Here is a 4,867-nt window from a genome sequence, read left to right on the forward strand (position 1 = left end):
AATTAATATTCAGTAAAAGTTCAATTTAAATTTAAAACTATGTAACAATATTGAAAAAAAATTGTTTAAATTTTATTTTATCTGGAATTGAACCACGGACAATCTGAAATCTTTGCCTCACTAAACTTAAATCAAATTTAAAGATTAATTAATCATTTTAAATATTACATCTTATAACGTACATCTAAATATATAAGCGCGGACGCAAATTCATAAGTACATTGATTACAAATCTTACATACATATCCTTAAGTAACAATTTTGTCTGAATGACCATGTTTATATATATATTAAATTTAATATAAAACTGATAGTTAGGTTACTCTTTGCTTTTGCTGTGACATACAAATTACAGCCAAGTTACAGCTATTTTGGCTTTATTTTAATTTCTATCCATGCGCATGCGCGGTACACGGTACACGTGCACGCTTGATGTACATAGTTTTCACAGCGACTTTACAGCTATTAATACAGCTAAAATAGCTATAACTGAAGTTTGGCTTTCGTTATAGTTTTCACAGTGACTTTAGAGCTATTAATACAGCTAAAATAGCTGTAGCTAAATTTTGATTTTCGTTATAGTTTTCACAGCGACTTTACAGCTATTAATACAGCTAAAATAGCTGTATTATCCAGCTGTAGCTGGATTTTGATATTTTTATTAGCTATTAAAATGTTCTTGCAATTAAAAATCCAGCAAAATAACTTTTCTTGCCAAATAGCTGTATTTAATGCTGATAGGATGTTATACTAGCCACATTTTTGCTGTCAAAGCCAATCCAGCTAGACTGTGCTACTTGGGACGTTTCGACCTAGGTTAAGTCATTTTCAGTGTAATTATAATAAAAGAATCATCAAAAAGTCAATTTAAAAAATTATCAATTACAAAGAACAGTTGAAAGTATAATTAAATTAATTGTTGCTCATATTTTTACATTTAAAAACAGGTCGATATAAAAAAGCTATGCGAAATTATCCTCAAATTTGACACATTGAAATCCAGTTCGAAAACGGTATCAAATGAAAGATCTCATCAATCTGGAGCCAACAAAAAATTCTAGTTTGGAGCGACTCATTGTTTCAGAGAAAACAGCTCCTCAAAAAAGTCACAAAATCGATTGACGCTATTTTTATTTATATGACTTTTGGGACTATGATCGCGCTCTAACTTGCTCCAAAAATTGATTTTAGCCAAATATATTTAAATTGGGATCGCCAAAGGTTTCAGACCTTTTTAACCTTTTTAACCAGGTTTTAACTACAACCGATCAAGAGACTCGGCATCAGAGCTAAAAGTGAACAATCAATTGGTTCATTGAATCCAATATGAACATTATTCACGTTGAGAGTCTCGAGTCGAAGAAATAATAACAGACATTACAAGAATACTTTTGGAAAACTAATTAAGAAGATATAGATTTTATTATTCGATATAGATGTATTCGATTGATTGTTCATTTTTTGCCTGATGTCAGGTCTGTTGAGCGGTTCTAATTAAGTCTAAAACCTTTGACAACCTCAAATTAAACCCCAATTTAAACATATTTTGCTAAAATAAATTTTTGGAGTAAGTTAGAGCATGATAGTCCGAAACCATATAAACAAAAATAACGTCTGTCGATTTTGAGACTTTTTTGAGGAACTGTTTTCTCTGAAAAAATGAGTCACTCCGAATTAGAATTTTTTTTGTTGGCTTCAGATTGATAAAACTTTTAATTTAATACCTCTTTTGAACCGGATTTCGATATATTAAATTTGAAGATAATGATCTATTGTTTCGTGACAATAGTCTCTCTTAAAAGTAATTACGTCCTCAAACTTCGTTATAAAAATGATAATGCATGCTCCAGAATGTAATCAATTAAAATGTGATCCAAAGTAACGTACAGTCTATGCTTGTCTTTCATTGGTATATGAGATAAAGTTGGAAGAATTCCAAATTGTCAAAAGTAACTGTAATTAAATGAGCAAAATGTAATAAAGAAAAAAAACAAAAAGAACAAAGTTTTAAAATTATAATGACGTTTATATATGTAGGATCGATGTTTTATATGAAAAGTGATTCAAAAGAATAAATACAGGAATATTGATAATTATTGCACACACTCTCTGCTAGTGCGCGTAATCTCGTTGTCCGTTATTCTCCCATTGTTCTTCTTTTTACCTGCTAGCTAGCGCCCCCTCTCGCCTCTTCTCTCTTCGCTCTGGCGTCATCTCGCGCTCCCACATATATACCTGTATTGTGCCGCTCTAGGCGCAGGAGATTCGTACTCAGCGGAAAAACCACAAAATGCTAACCAGTAATGTAGTTAAAGAATAAACTTTTATTCTAACTTTAATTACAGATTTACTTTTTTGACAATACGACGGCACTTACCTTCGGACTGATTGACTGATCAACGATGCCTTTCTTCCTTTCGTTTTTATCCTTGTCACGTCAGCGTTCCAGATTTTGTAATTAGGTTGCTGCGATTGTACTCTCGCAACCAAATCGTATCAAAATATTTTTGCTTAATGGCTATTATAATTAATCAATAAATATTGTATTAAGTTTTAGGGTCATTTTTTTATATTTGTCGTATTTCCCGTAAGCGAGTTGAAAATATAACTTTTTAAAAACAAATATTTTTCTTGTTTCTCTACGTTGAGCATTATATTTGATAAAAGGTAATATTTTCAAAAATTTTTTAAAATATTGTCGCGTCCGACGCATATGCGAACATTTCCATTTCCTTCTTTTTGTTTTCATTTTCTTGGTATACTTATAATATACTACGCTATATATTGATTTAATTATTCACCGCAAATTCTCTTATTTGTTTGATGATTGAGAGCGTTCAATTAAATTCTTATTTCTGTTTCTTTATTTCTTTTCATTTTTCTTTCTCTTTTTTTTCATGAGAGTCAAATGATGATTAGGTGCATCGAAATCTTTTACGAGTCCCGCATGCACCATTCTGATATCCCCAATAATTTAATTTAAAAACTCAAAAAATCTAAGCTGTCATTTGAATATAAAGTATAGTATATTGTTAAAAAGCCACGTAAAGCCTCACGTGACGCGTGCGGAAGGCAATTATGCGCGCGCAGCGCGATTTGCGCACGACAAAAATTTCACGAAAACCGCGAGTACGCGGAAAAGGAAGCGAAAAACACGTGTAAAAACCAACGATCTTGCTGCACTTATTACTCCGAAACCGTTTTAGTTTGCAAATAGGCAATTACAAAATATGAATGTATATAAAATATTCTAGTATTGTATCAAATTTCGTGCCGATCTGATCGGTAATTAAGAAGTTAAATAACAGCCGGATTGATGATTTATGGCTCTATTTTCCGGGAAATTAAGCCCCCCTTTACGCTCCAACCATCAAACTGCGCGTATATAAACAAGCCAACTTTGGTACGTGTTCAGTCTCTTTTGATCTACACCATAGATCAGACACTGCGGCACCATAGCGTAAAGGTAACAAGCGGTAAGTATAAATAAAACCTAATTAATGGCTCAATTAGTATTCTCTTCCCCCCTCCCCCGCATGCTATAACTCATGCTATCTCCGGCGCTCCACCTTTCTTCCCCTTAACCCCCTCCTCATGTCGCGCTGGTCAACCAGCGTTCTTTCAACTCTCTCATTTTCCTTCCCTCAATCCTTTCCTACATCGCGCTGGCCCACCAGTGTTCCATCTTACATTCTATAACACACTCTGCCACTTGCTATAATTCGCGCTACCTCCGGCGTTTCACTTTTCATCCCCTTAACCCTCCTCCCTCCCTCATGTCGCGCTGGTCAACCAGCATTCCGTCAACTCTCTATCATTTTCATTTCCTTAAGGCGATGCTGGAATATCGACATTTGCATTCTAAGTAATAACTCCGAAACGACTGAACGGATTTGAAAACGCTTTTACAGGATTGAAATAGAGATAAAATGTAAACGCGCGAATTATATATTTGTAGTAAAAACGAAAAAATATTCAAAAATTACCTTTTTTGGGGTATCATAACCTCTCACCTGACGTAAACATTTCATTGGTATAAAAGTTCTGTAACTCATATGTACAAAAAAAGTAATTCGCGCGCATCGGACTACTTGCACGAATAATACAAAACCTTTTGACCTACGATTGGAAGCGTAGTAAAACAATTATCACTTAGAATGCAATTTGTAGTAATTCGTACGCTCGGCTGAGGTAAAGACAGCAAAAATTACGTTTGGCAGTAGTGCCGGATTTTCCAAGAGATGGCACTTCAATAAGTTAGATAAGGACATTCCACGTGTTTGAGTGAAACAGAAGATATTGTAAGGAGTTCATTTAGAAATACCACTGACATTGAAGAGTCTGCTTTATCGACCTCGTACAAATTTTTCCGACCTTCCAGCATCGCCTTAAACTCTTCTTTACATCTCTCTACGCCGCGCGCGCACACACACACACACACACACACACACACACACACACACACACACACACACACACACACACGCACGCACGCGCGCGCGCGCGCGCACTTATATATATATCAAGCGACGCGATAGCGGCGCGACGCCAAATACATACAGGGTGTCCCGTAATGACCGGACTAACGCTTAAGGGTAGATTCTTGAGATTATTTTAAGACAAAAGTTCCAATACCAAAATGTTGAGACTATAATAGTTTTTGAATTATAAGTGTTTAAAGTTAACTAATCAGATCGTCTAAAGTTGGCGCGCTCAGGTATGGCACGCGCAACTCCTAAAAACAAAAGCTGACTTATCGCCCCTTTTATTAATATTGATATAAGGATTACATATGTGAATATAAGATTATTTTTATTGATATTTCTGCAAACACATTGCGCGATAACATTGTTACAATAATATTTTC

At 34.7% G+C, this 4,867-nt stretch overlaps 1 protein-coding gene across 1 annotated transcript in view; it reads left to right on the top strand.

The window, feature by feature from the left end:
• Positions 1-4,867, top strand: part of LOC105462825 — a 9,167-nt gene that overhangs the window by 2,432 nt on the left and 1,868 nt on the right. The gene's annotated exons all lie outside the window — the stretch shown is intronic.

The sequence above is a fragment of the Wasmannia auropunctata genome, unplaced genomic scaffold (assembly GCF_000956235.1).
Source record: "Wasmannia auropunctata unplaced genomic scaffold, wasmannia.A_1.0 LD336095.1, whole genome shotgun sequence".
NCBI classification, from domain to species: domain Eukaryota; kingdom Metazoa; phylum Arthropoda; class Insecta; order Hymenoptera; family Formicidae; genus Wasmannia; species Wasmannia auropunctata.